Source organism: Amia ocellicauda, chromosome 12 (genome assembly GCF_036373705.1).
Source record: "Amia ocellicauda isolate fAmiCal2 chromosome 12, fAmiCal2.hap1, whole genome shotgun sequence".
Taxonomy (NCBI): domain Eukaryota; kingdom Metazoa; phylum Chordata; class Actinopteri; order Amiiformes; family Amiidae; genus Amia; species Amia ocellicauda.
The window spans coordinates 29,438,243-29,450,650 of NC_089861.1; the positions used below are offsets into that span (position 1 = coordinate 29,438,243).

General features: G+C 40.6%; 1 long non-coding RNA gene across 1 annotated transcript; it reads left to right on the forward strand.

The window, feature by feature from the left end:
* Nucleotides 1-2,335: 2,335 nt before the first annotated feature.
* LOC136764875 (uncharacterized) lies at nucleotides 2,336-4,120 on the forward strand. Its single transcript, XR_010821255.1, has 2 exons — nucleotides 2,336-2,487; nucleotides 3,640-4,120. It is a non-coding gene; the product is annotated as an uncharacterized LOC136764875 (long non-coding RNA).
* Nucleotides 4,121-12,408: the final 8,288 nt, after the last annotated feature.

Genomic DNA, 12,408 nt, shown 5'->3' on the forward strand with positions numbered 1-12,408 from the left:
GGGGTTTGTTTCTGATTTTGTGTGTTTTTGAATGTATGTGCCTGTGTGCGACTTTCTCTGGACTGGATTGTCTTCCAAAATAGATCCTAACCTCTCTTAATCCAGCATCTAAGTTCTTGAGCGGATTTTAAATAATTTCAAACAACTGAGATGAAAGCTGGTCCCTTTTTGGTTTTGAAAGGTGGAGAGGGTAACTCCTGGTACCTGGGCAGTTTGGATGGGTGGTGGGGAAATGAAATTGTGATTCCTCAGTCTCTGTAAGGAGGGCCGTGTGTTTGCAGTGCTCATACATGAGAGGCACAGCATTGGTTGACTGCTGGAGCGTGGAGAGCAAACAGCACTGGGGATCTGCATGTCCTGAAGGATGTAATGCTGCCGGATCTCCTGCCCATTACTGACAGGAGGATGAGAGGGGGAGAGCAGCTAGGGGTACCGTTGCGGAGGTTTACCCTGGTCAATTTGTCATATAATTGTTTTTTAAAATGGTTTTAGTTTTTAAATGGTTTCAACCTGACTTTACACAGCATGAAGACATGGTCTGCATTAGACAACCTGCCTTAGAAACATTTAACATTGTCCAGTGTAGTAAAGCACAGTGGAGGTATATTGAACCAGTGGAAACCACTGTTGGACACTGTTAATGTCACAAGCTATGGGTGGCAGGATAGCTGTGCACCTGTCAGATCTTGACTACTCTTATTTTGTGAGTAAGAGAACTCATGCCACCAAGTGTCCCCCTGCTCAGACTCGGGCCAGGACCCCAACACAGGCTCAGGTATAATTTAACAAGATTTTTCTTTTAGCAATTCGATGCAGGCAAGAAATACTGCAAACAGGGATACAGTTCAATACATGCTAATAATATTACAATTCTAAAAGCTCATCTAAAATTGCCTTTATTAAAACTACTGGGTGAAAAAATAGCTACAATCATACAGTTTAAACCACCCATAAAACATCTCTGTATATTGCACTTCTCCTCTGGCTATAATTAGTAATACATAATAAATCTACCAAGGGGGAGGGGTTTCTGCACATTGCCGAAGGAACCTGATCGAAACTTCACTCTATCAAAGTTGCCATTGGACCCTGCGCCCGTCACTCAGAACAGGTCCCTTCCCACATCCTGTTCCATAAAACGTGATGTCAGCGCAGGTTCGTCCTCTTTTGCCGGGAGCCAGGACTCCCGTGCGACCTTGCAATCCTTGGGCAGTGCTTCCTTTTTCAGATAACCAGGGTTGCATACGCAACCTATTGTTATATTTCAAGTCGGAAGCACTGCGCAAGAGGGAGGGGTTACTGAATAACAAAACCATTGCAAGGGAGGAGGCAGTGAATTAATAAGGGAGCCTGCCCAAGGTGTACCGCTAGGGGCCCCGGCAACACAACTCCAGACAGTAACCTCAGGGGCCTCGTAGGGCCGCACTTGAGCCGCCCAGGAGCGAGGACCATAGTCACGCTCTTACCGGGAACTGTCTAGAATCAGCACATACAAGGCGGGGCTACAGAGGTCAACTCTTATGCCCTCCGCTCACAATAGCAAGTCCGGCTACTCTACTAGTGCAGCTAGAAGCAAGGCCGAATCTACCTGCACAATATCTGGCGCGGGCAATCAAGCAACTTGTTCAGCCTCCGAACATTATCATGGCAGTGGACCCCTGATCCCATAGGAGCGGGGCTACAGATCCAATGAGCAAACAACAGAATACATAGCTGTCTAGTCAACAGAGTATCCCAGCTTAACAACAATATACAGTATGTACATATTGCGTGACAGTAAGACCTTCCTGCTGCCAGCGCGCAGCACAGGAGCATCCAACTCAACTGAATAGTACAGAGTGGAAGTGCTGTGCTGACAATTAGATTTCGTACAAACAAGCTATATACACCACGGGGCGCAGGAGCCTGCTCATGCGCCACACGTGGGACATCATAGCAGTGGCCGCTTGCTACACTAGCACAGATAGAAGCAAGGCCACACCAGCTTCTTCCTTAGAACATAAGAAGACAAATTAATAAGTTATAAAAAGCAGTTTGTGACCTGGCAATTCTGTATCTTGTGTGGCAGTGTGAGAGGCAAGGCTGTGGTCAGGGCGGGTCTTTCAATGGAGGAGACTACAAAACATCTCCTCCAGGACTCCAAACCCCAGAAGCCAGCAGGGCTCCTGATGGCCATAGCCCCGCCCACCACTTCCCCTATAAAAGGAAGCGAACCTGTGTGTGCATTCTTGGCTGGGGAAGCAAGGTGCAGAGGAGAGAGGAGAGAGGAGAGAGGAGAGAGGAGAGAGGAGAGAGGAGAGAGGAGAGAGGAGAGAGGAGAGAGGAGAGAGGAGAGAGGAGAGAGGAGAGAGGAGAGAGGAGAGAGGAGAGAGGAGAGAGGAGAGAGGAAGAAGTTCACAGTTGACGGATTCACTGGCATACGACCCTTTTTCTGGACCTGGACCATTCTCCCTCTTAAACCCCGGACTGTCTGACAACCTCCCACCGGTAACTAACTTTGATTACGGACTGTGACTACGAACCTGCCTTGCCCCTGTCGTGCTTCTGTTTGCCCGGTGTTCGGCTCCACCGACCCGGGCATTTACTGTTATTGTTAGTGTTTGTTTTATAGTTAGGGATTGTTTAAGTTTAGTTAGTGCTCGGACAGAGCTAGGTTTTGTTTTGCTTTTTGACACTGTGCCTGCCATTAAGGGAAGCAATAAAACGACAGCAAGCCTGTTTTGTACCCTCTGCCTGCCTCCCTACTGTGTGTTTCAAGACCAGACGCCACCTACATACAGCCCTTTCTTGTGACGGGGCCCCCCAACCCGTTCCACTTGATTAGGGTAGATCAACTGCCATTCATTTAAATTTCATGCAATTGATTTGATAGTGGAATAAAAACAAATGGCCCAGAAACATTTCTTGGAAATCGCATCAAAATAAAATTCTACATACATAAAGTACATGCATACATAAATTAAAGCCTGGGCCCGTATTTATAAAGCAATTCAGTCATAAATGCCTGAAATATCTGAGAGTGACATCAATTTGCTCCTACTTTTACGCTGAGGAGTAAAAGCTATTAATAAAGATTCTTTACAATTAAAAGTCCTCCTAACTTGACCAATATTTAGGAGACCTCACAAGGTTCCCTTACTAGTTAGGAGTAGGGAGACGGCATTAATGTGAAAACAACTGAGCACAACTTCCGTGAGAGGAAAGGTGTTAGAGCGGTGTGATGATGAAGAGTTATTGCGGCAACATAGATCGGACAGAAATTGAATATTCTTGGTTAATGAACAAGTCAGAAATGGAGTTTCTTTCGCCACTGTCAGAAATGCAACACTGACAGCAGAGTAAAGGTGGTGACAATGTTGTGGTGTCTGGCAATGCAACAATGTAGCAGTGATGATTTGGGACCATCATCACAGCATTCAAAAAGCAGATTTTCCAATCAAACCATACTGGCATTAACACTTGAGATTGTCCGACAGTTTATTGATTTCCCCATGACTGTGTGCAAATATCCCCAAAACAAGCCACATTCATAATCAATGATTATACTGTAAGATATTATTTGTTAGAATGTATTTTTCTATGGGAAATTCTATGCAATCTGGTTTGGTACAATAAAAAGACTTCTTCCCTTCTATCTAGTTCCCTAAATTCCAAGGAGGCCCCTGGTAGACCCTGGCTTATCTATGTGTTCAGAGTCCAAAAGATACCTGTCCTCTGATTGACTCCTTGCCAATCTCCAAAGACCCCTACCTCTAAGCTACATCTGTATCGCACACCCTTCTCATGGTGTTGTGCTGCCAAAATGTGATTGGTTGAAAGGATACAAACAAAGAGAAGTTAGTTCAGGAGTTCAAGAAGAAGGAGATCATGACAAGAGAAGAGCAGGAGGAAGAGAGAGACACACCCGCTGCCTGCCCGACAAGACTGACCTAAGCTGCCCTGTGAGGAGAAGAGGAGAAATCGGGTATTATCTGTTTCTTTCAGAAATCCAGCAGAAGCTTAATATTACTTATTTTCAGTACTATAATTGCATGATATTAGTTTTGTATTTCTTTCACAAATAAATGATTATCTGTGACTTGACCGCATCTTCCCTATAAAAAGAATCTTAAAAGAGAAATCAATTGACCTATGAGTTTTCAGTTCAACAATTTATTTAGATTGACTGAAAAAACAAGCATATAAAATTCTCTTACAATACCTATATAATCAATGCTGGCCTATATTCATCAAGGGTTTTACATTACACCGATTCTATATCTGATTATTTTCCTAACTAAATAAAATTTTAAAATAAGCTGCAAAAGGAATGAAAATGATCCAGCTCATACAAAGCATATTGTAACGATTTAGGGGTTCTGGCCACAACAGGGAGTCGAACCTCAGGCGCTACAATGCAGGGATCTTACCACATCACTAAAAGGCCCAGGCCTCTTAGCAAGGCTTGAGGTCGCTATAATATTCATCATAAACTGTTAGCTTGGTGACGAATGCATGTTAACTTTAATTTGTATTTTATTCAATACAGAAAAAGTGTTTTGAACTGTGGACAATGTCCTATCTACAGCGGAAAAAAGATAAATAGTGTAATGTAAGATGTTTAATGTATATTTTATGATTGTGATAATGACTGTGAGATTAATCTAGCATTTTAATTCCATGTAGCATCTTAACGTCCTTGCAATGAAGGAATGAGGGGAAAACACTTATTATTCTCTGTCAAATTATAACCAAATAAAAGGCTGTCAGCTTAGCATATTCGTAAAGTTCTCTTGTAGCTTCTGCTTGACTACATGTGATCTCGCGTGTTCTTTTTTTTTTCAAAATGAAGAAAATACGTTACAGTGACACATATTCTAAATTAAACTGTTGTGAAAATATGCTAAAAGTTTTTCCTAGGACTGGATCCAACTTCCAGCTAAAAGTATTTGTAAGAGACTTTATTACTAACTTCTACCTCCTACTCTGAGTGAGGAGTAATATTACTCCTAAACTACCTTTTAGCGTGATTCCTAGGAGTCATTCTGAGATGTTTTATGCATATGGGTACAGATCCAACCTGACATCATCTTTACAGGATCTTAGATACATCTAGGGTCTGGACTGTGTAACTGTACAGTAATTAAAACTATTAATTAAAACAGCATACTTTATTATTCATCAATTATATATGAGAATCTAATAGAAGGACACCAACAACTGGCTCTTTAATTGACTTTGGAAAACAGGGGCTGCTGGGATTGTGTCACTATGTTGACCTGTAATTTTAAGTAAAGTAAGTAAGTAAAATGTAGCTTAACCCTTAGCTGTGGCCACATTCTTGTCTGCAGTAACACACTCTACACATTTACTCTAGCACTGAGGTCAGCCACCCTGCTAAAGTAAAACACCAGCCAGTTCCCACACAGCACATTTGATAGTAAATTAGCATGGCAAAATGTTTCAGTTCCTCTTTGTAGTTTCCTATGATCTTGCCATGCTCAGTATTTATTTATACTTGGCTACAGAAAAGGAAACAATCATGCCATCCCATACCCTGGCAGAGTCAGGATCGACTCAGGCAACATTGCAGATTACTGTAGCAACCAAGAGGTATCCATCTCTTTAAAACCTTAGACCTCAGCTAAGTGCGGGAGGGAGCATACTCAGTCCACTCTCCATGTCATGTAGATGTCACACAGAGCCAATGCAGACACGTTATATCATGATCGTAGTTTGCAGACTCCACCCATGCTCACCTCTTGATGCAGATGATGAACACGACAGCAACCACTATTACAGGCATTAGGCTTCCAAATACAGCCAGAAGGAGCCTGGTGATGTTCCCTGGAACAGAGGAGAAAATTAAGAGACACAGTCATAGGATCTCAGTTTGATAAGCATAAGAGGGGATTTTGAGGTATGCTTAGAAATCAGCAGCAGTTTAAAAAAAGCTCAGATCGACAAGGGCAACTTACAGGGATATTGGTAGGTATGGATGATACAAATTCATAACGATTCATTACAATTAAAAGTACTCCTAACTCGAACAATGAAGAGGCCCCAAATACCCCCCCGTACATGGGGTCACCAAAGAGCACATAACGTGACCAGCTTCTACCGGTTTGTACCAGATGCATCTCTCTGCAGACACACAATACAAATTTAGTACAGAACGTACGTTCTGTAAAACCACAAGAAGATGGGGAAGTGAGCACACGACCCCCCTTTGCCTATCTAGACATGCGTTAGATACATGTGGAATATAAATAACGAAATGGTCACATATGTCTCCATATTTGGGCATAAAATAGAAAACATTGTGTTTAAGCTTAATCAGGAAGACAGTGAGGATATCATAAGATAGGGAGTTGTCTCCCCCTTATTGGCCCAAACACACCCTGTCCAGGATATCGCAATATGTATATAACATCATGTAAGCTCTATGATTCAAGGGAAGTAAGGACAGAGACCTGCGTGTCTGTGTGTATTACTTTTCTCCAAGCGGCTTGAAGAAAGACTCTGTTTGATTCAATCTACTCTACAGTCTGATTTTTCTGAAAGTAATTAAAAAGGGGATTCTTCAACCAATATTTAGGAGACCTCACGAGGTCCTATTTAGGAGTTGGCAGCAATGAGAGACGACTGAGCGCATCTTGCGTGAAAGGAAAGGTGTTACAGCCATGTGATGGTGAAGAGTTATTGTGGTGATATAGACTGGACATTAAATATTTAAATATTCTTGGTTACTGAACAAGTCAGAAATGCAGTTTCTTCTGCCACTGTCAGAAATGCGGCCCTGTCAGCACTGTCATCATTCTACTGTTTATTGATTTCCCCACCACTGCCTGGCAAATACCCACAAAACAAGCCACATTCATAATCAACAGGCTAGCCTATTCATCAAGGGTTTTACATTACACACATTATATATCCGACTATTTTTCAACATGAATAAAAGTAAAAATAATCTGCAAAATGATTGAAAAATTATCCACTCATAAAAACCATATTCATAATAAACTGTATGTGTGGTGATAAATGCATGTTAACATTAATTTGTATTTTATTCAATACAGAAAAAGTGTCCAAAATAGTGAACCGCTGTAAAACACTTCATGAATATACCCCAGTGTTTCCACCTGTGGAAGTTCCTATGTATAACAGAAGGATATATATATATATACACAGAAGGCTACCTGATGAAGACACACAGTAGTGTTGAAACGCGTTGTGAGTGATTCAATAACATGAAATTGTAATAATATAAAAGTCTGATCTAAATAACTAATAAGTGAAAGTGCGACTACAAAATTTAATTTTCATTTTATATATATATATATATATATATATATGTGTGTGTGTGTGTGTATCAAGCCAGGATAATATCACACTTTATTGAAACTGGGGCTTTATTGTAAGTTCAAATGTGCACCATTTCATTATTGTTGGACTATCAGTTTGAATTAATCTCTGCAAGAAGGACTTGTATAGCATGTGTGGTCAGAGCCCCCGCTTGGATTTGAACCACCATCTCTCCCATCACCCTTCTGTGCTCACCTAGGGATGATGTCATGGTAATGAACTTGTACACTATGAGCCCTGTTATACTAGCATTTGGTGTTTACAAGTGCAGAAATGTGCAGTATTCCTTTGATTGAGTAAACATTTTCCACAAAGATATAGAATTTGGACTGGGCAGCGTTCTGAATTGTCTAGGAATTTGCAGGTTTTGAACAGTGTCTTTCGATGTATTGGGAATAAATGTATCATACCTGTCACTGGCAGAGGTACAGCTGTAGAGTTGTGAGCTCCATGTTTATTCTGTGCTTCACAGTAGTACTGCCCACTGTCTCCAGAGCTGATCTCTGCAATGGTCAAACTCTGCCCTGATCCTTTCTCCCAGACAGCAGCTCCATTGGTCTTAAACCAGGTGTAGTTCTGCACTGGTGGGTTTGCATTGCTGCTGCAGGTCAGGGTGACAGAACTGCCTTCCACTATTTAACCAGAGGGGCTGATTGACACTGAGGTGTTCACTGGGGCATCTAAAAGGAAAGACATTTCTTGAAAGGGGAATTATTGAACTGGGAGTAAGCTAGTTAAACACTGACTAGAAGTAGCAGAGAACAAGAGGATTGTTTTCCCCTCGAAGAGAGCACTTCAGTTACCTTGCAACAGCAGGTATATTAATCCTTCAGGTTTGTAAAACGTTAACATACACCATCAATGATCACAGAACACAGCTTATTGGATTTAAGTAATAAAATTAGTACATACAGTATATAGTGCCAAGTATAACCTCAGGTGCTCTTAGTTTTTGTTTACAAAATATGCAAATGAATTGAGATATTGTAGTGCACAAATTGGAAATACACTTCTAATGAATATACTCACATTTTACATCTAATTTGAAAACTCCAGATGTATGGGCTGTGAGGTGTTTAGAAGCACAGGAGTAGTGTCCAAAGTCTCCATAGGAAACATGGTTAAAGCTCAGTGTGTTGGCTGGTGTCTGTGTGTGAGACATGTGCCGGCCATTCTTAAACCAGCTGAACCCCCTCTCTGTGGGAGAGCAGCTGTGTGCTTCACAGGTCAGGGTCACACTGTCCCCTTCTCTCACTGCTCCATTCACTCCTGATGAGCTCATGATAACCTCTAAATCTGCAAGAAAATAAGAGGATTTTTAATACCTTATTTTCTGTCTTGGTACACTGGATGATCAAGAATTCAGAATAATTACACATGTTTTATGATTTTACCTGAAATACAGCCCTGGATAAGGGCATCTGCCAATAAACCTAATGCAAAGAGCTTTTTTCAATATTACAACAGCAAGCGGTCAATAAAGGAGGAAGTGAAACAGATAGAGGGCAAAAATTGAAGTATCTTGGAAAACGAACAAGATGTGGCAAATGTTCTAAATGAGTATTTCACAGAGGTTTTTACAAAATAAAAAACAGATAACATGCCACAGATTGACAATCAGTCCAGTCAAACCCTAATAGAGATCAGGATAAATGAGGAGGAGGTACTAAAGGGACTAGCAGAGTTAAAAACAAACAAATCACCTGGGCCAGATGGTATATTTCCAACAGTACTTAAAGAAATGAGGGAAATGATTTATAGGCCGCTTACTCAATTATTCCAAATGACACTTAGACCAGGGGATGTGCCCACTGACTGGAAGACAGCAAATGTCAAACCAATCCACAAGAAAGGGGACAAAACTGAGCCAGGAAATTACAGACCAATCAGTCTCACCTGCATCACTTGTAAAATGTTGGAAAAAATGATTAGACAGAAAATAGAGGAGCATCTTAATGAAAACGATATTCTTGGAGATAGTCAACATGGGTTTAGACGAGGCAGATCATGTCTTAGTAATGTATTAGAATTGTTTGAACATGCAACTGCAGCTGTAGATCACGTGAAAGCATATGATATGATATACTTAGATTTTCAGAAAGCTTTTGATAAGGTTCCACACCAAAGACTGATCCTCAAATTGGAAGCTGTAGGCATTCAGGTTAATGTAAGTAGATGGATTATGAACTGGTTGCTGTATAGGAAACAGAGGGTGTCGATCAGAGGAGTTGCTTCTAACTGGAGTGAGGTTGATAGTGGAGTTCCACAGGGATCAGTACTAGGGCCTTTGCTTTTTCTAATCTATATTAATGATCTGGACTCTGGGATAGTTAGCAAACTTGACAAATTTGTAGATGATACTAAAATAGGTGGCTCAGCAGATACAATCTCGGCAGCACAGGCTATTCAGAGGGACGAAACCTGGCAAATGAAATTCTATGTGGACAAGTGCAAGGTAATACATGCAGGTAACAAAAATGTCCACTATAATTACACTATGGGAGGTACAGATCTAGATGAAGTAACGCATGAGAAAGACCTAGGAGTCTATGTGGACTCCTCACTTTCTCCATCCAAACAATGTGGGGAAGCAATAAAAAAGGCAAACAGAATGCTAGGGTATATTGTCAAAAGTGTAGAATTTAAAACAAGGGCAGTAATGTTAAGACTGTACAATGCACTAGTTAGAGCTCATCTGGAATACTGTGTGCAGTTCTGGGCACCACACTTCAAGAACGGTATCGCTGCTCTAGAGGCAGTTCAGAGGAGAGCAAACAGACTTATTCCAGGTCTAAAGGGAAAGTCCTACTCGGAGAGACTGAGGGAACTGAACCTTTTCACCCTGGAACAGAGGAGACTACGTGGGGACTTGATCCAAGTCTTCAAAATCATGAAAGGCATCAACCACATCAAACCAGAGGAGCTTTTCCAGATCAGCGGGGACACACGCACCCGGGGACACAAATAGAAATTGGGCTGCAAGGCATTCAAAACGGAAAACAGGAGACACTTCTTTACACAGAGAGTAGTCACAATCTGGAACAAACTCCCCAGCGATGTGGTAGAAGCTGAAAGTTTGGGAACATTTAAAAATAGACTGGATAGGATCCTTGGATCACTTAGATATTAATGGACACCAAACAAGCACGATGGGTCGAATGGCCTCCTCTCGTTTGTAAACTTTCTTATGTTCTTATGTTCTTAATAAATAAATAATACAATAATAATACAGCAGCTTATTCTCCTGAGCAGCACTCATGCTAATATGCTCTTTATTTAGCTATGATTCCTTATGCTTCCGTGTACTGTATTGTTAGTACTTTTATTGTTTTACTGCACCTTATCCTATGCAAACTTATCCCTTTAGTACATACCTAGGACTCAATTGTATCATGTTTGCACTTGGTAGCTCATAGTACTAGGTGAGATGTATGCTTATTGTAACTGCACTTTTGTAATGCTTTAAAATGTTTGTGTGAAGGGTATCTGCTAAGAAATCAATAATAACAATTATAATGGTAAGTAAGTAATAATAATAATAATAATAATAATAATAATAATAATAATAATAATAATAATAATAATAATAATGATGATGATGATAATGAATCAGAGGTTCACAGTAAGTAAATTGACCGATGACGGGTGTGTTTGTGCTTCAGTTTGATAGTCATAGGACAATGTGTTACCAAGAAACACAAACAACAACCACAAAGAGATCTAACATCATACTTTAGGGGGAGATTAAAATCCTACCAGAAATTCTAACTCATAATCCAGGACTTCCAGCCTCTGCTTGTGGGGGTTTGTTTATTCTGATCCTGAAGAAGTAACCTGCACTGCCAGTATTTCTTATATCCAACAGCTTCAGGGTGCAGTTCTTGTCTTGTCCTCTATACTGCGCTCGGCCTATGTAATGAGAGTCCACTGTGATAAATATAGGGGGGTTCATCAGAGGCTTCATACATTTTAGACTTGAACCACTTTCTCTCTGTCACTGTGGCTTCTTCAGGATAATCGAAGGTACAGGGAATGACCACAGTGGAGCCTCTCAGGGCGCAGATCTCTGTAGCTTGATAGCGTACTCCCAGATCACCACCGAGCACATCTAAAAGACAATTGGAAAAAGCACAAATGTGATTCAATTGCATGGAAGTCCTTGCCTTACAGTCCATATAACCAGCCAGCACATTGCCTTCTGTGACTTCTAGAGACACATTAGAACAAATCAAAGGATTCTTCCATGTCACTAATAGTTTGATTGTGATTATTATAATGATGATGGTGGCCAAAGGCATCGCAAGGGGGTAGGCATCCCAGGCAAACAGAAAGCAAAATATAGAATTCTGACAGCAAAACACACTGTTCAGATGTTTCTGATGTTGTAAGCAATCTGTAAGACAGCGATGATAGCAATAATATATAGTTATACATATTTGTAAATTAACATTAAAAGTAGTAATTGTAGTTGTTATGTCTTTTTAATGAGAGAAGTTATTATAAACTATTGCAAATAATTATCTACAGTACTGACAAAGACTACAATTGTAAGAGAACATTTGTTAGAGAAAGCAATTGTTTTTGATTACATTTTAATTGAATCACAAGTTTAAAATTAAAACTCATACTTGGATGTTTTTTCTTTGTTTAGGACTCAGAAGCAGGGGTGTGATCAGAACATTTTAAATGGGGTGTCCAGACGTGTCCAGTACTTATTTTGGTTGAGGCACAGCATTCCAGCATCCCCCTCCCCTTATTCATTAAGTGAAAAATAAAGAATATGTAACATAAAAATCAAATGTAATTATTATTTATTAATACTGTATATTTTACACACAGTTGTCATTAAAGTAGAGCTGCTGTGCTGTTCACCCACGCATTGTCTTTTGAATGGATGTGTTTGTGTTTTAATGTACAATGACACAGTAATGAATATTGCTGAGTCATTAATTAACTCCTCGTCTCCACGCGGTTTGCTATAGGGCGCGCGCATATACTGTGCGTGTTTGCACGTGGCTTGACGTCACTTCTGATTGGTCAGATTCTTTCCAGTCGCGGCGGAAT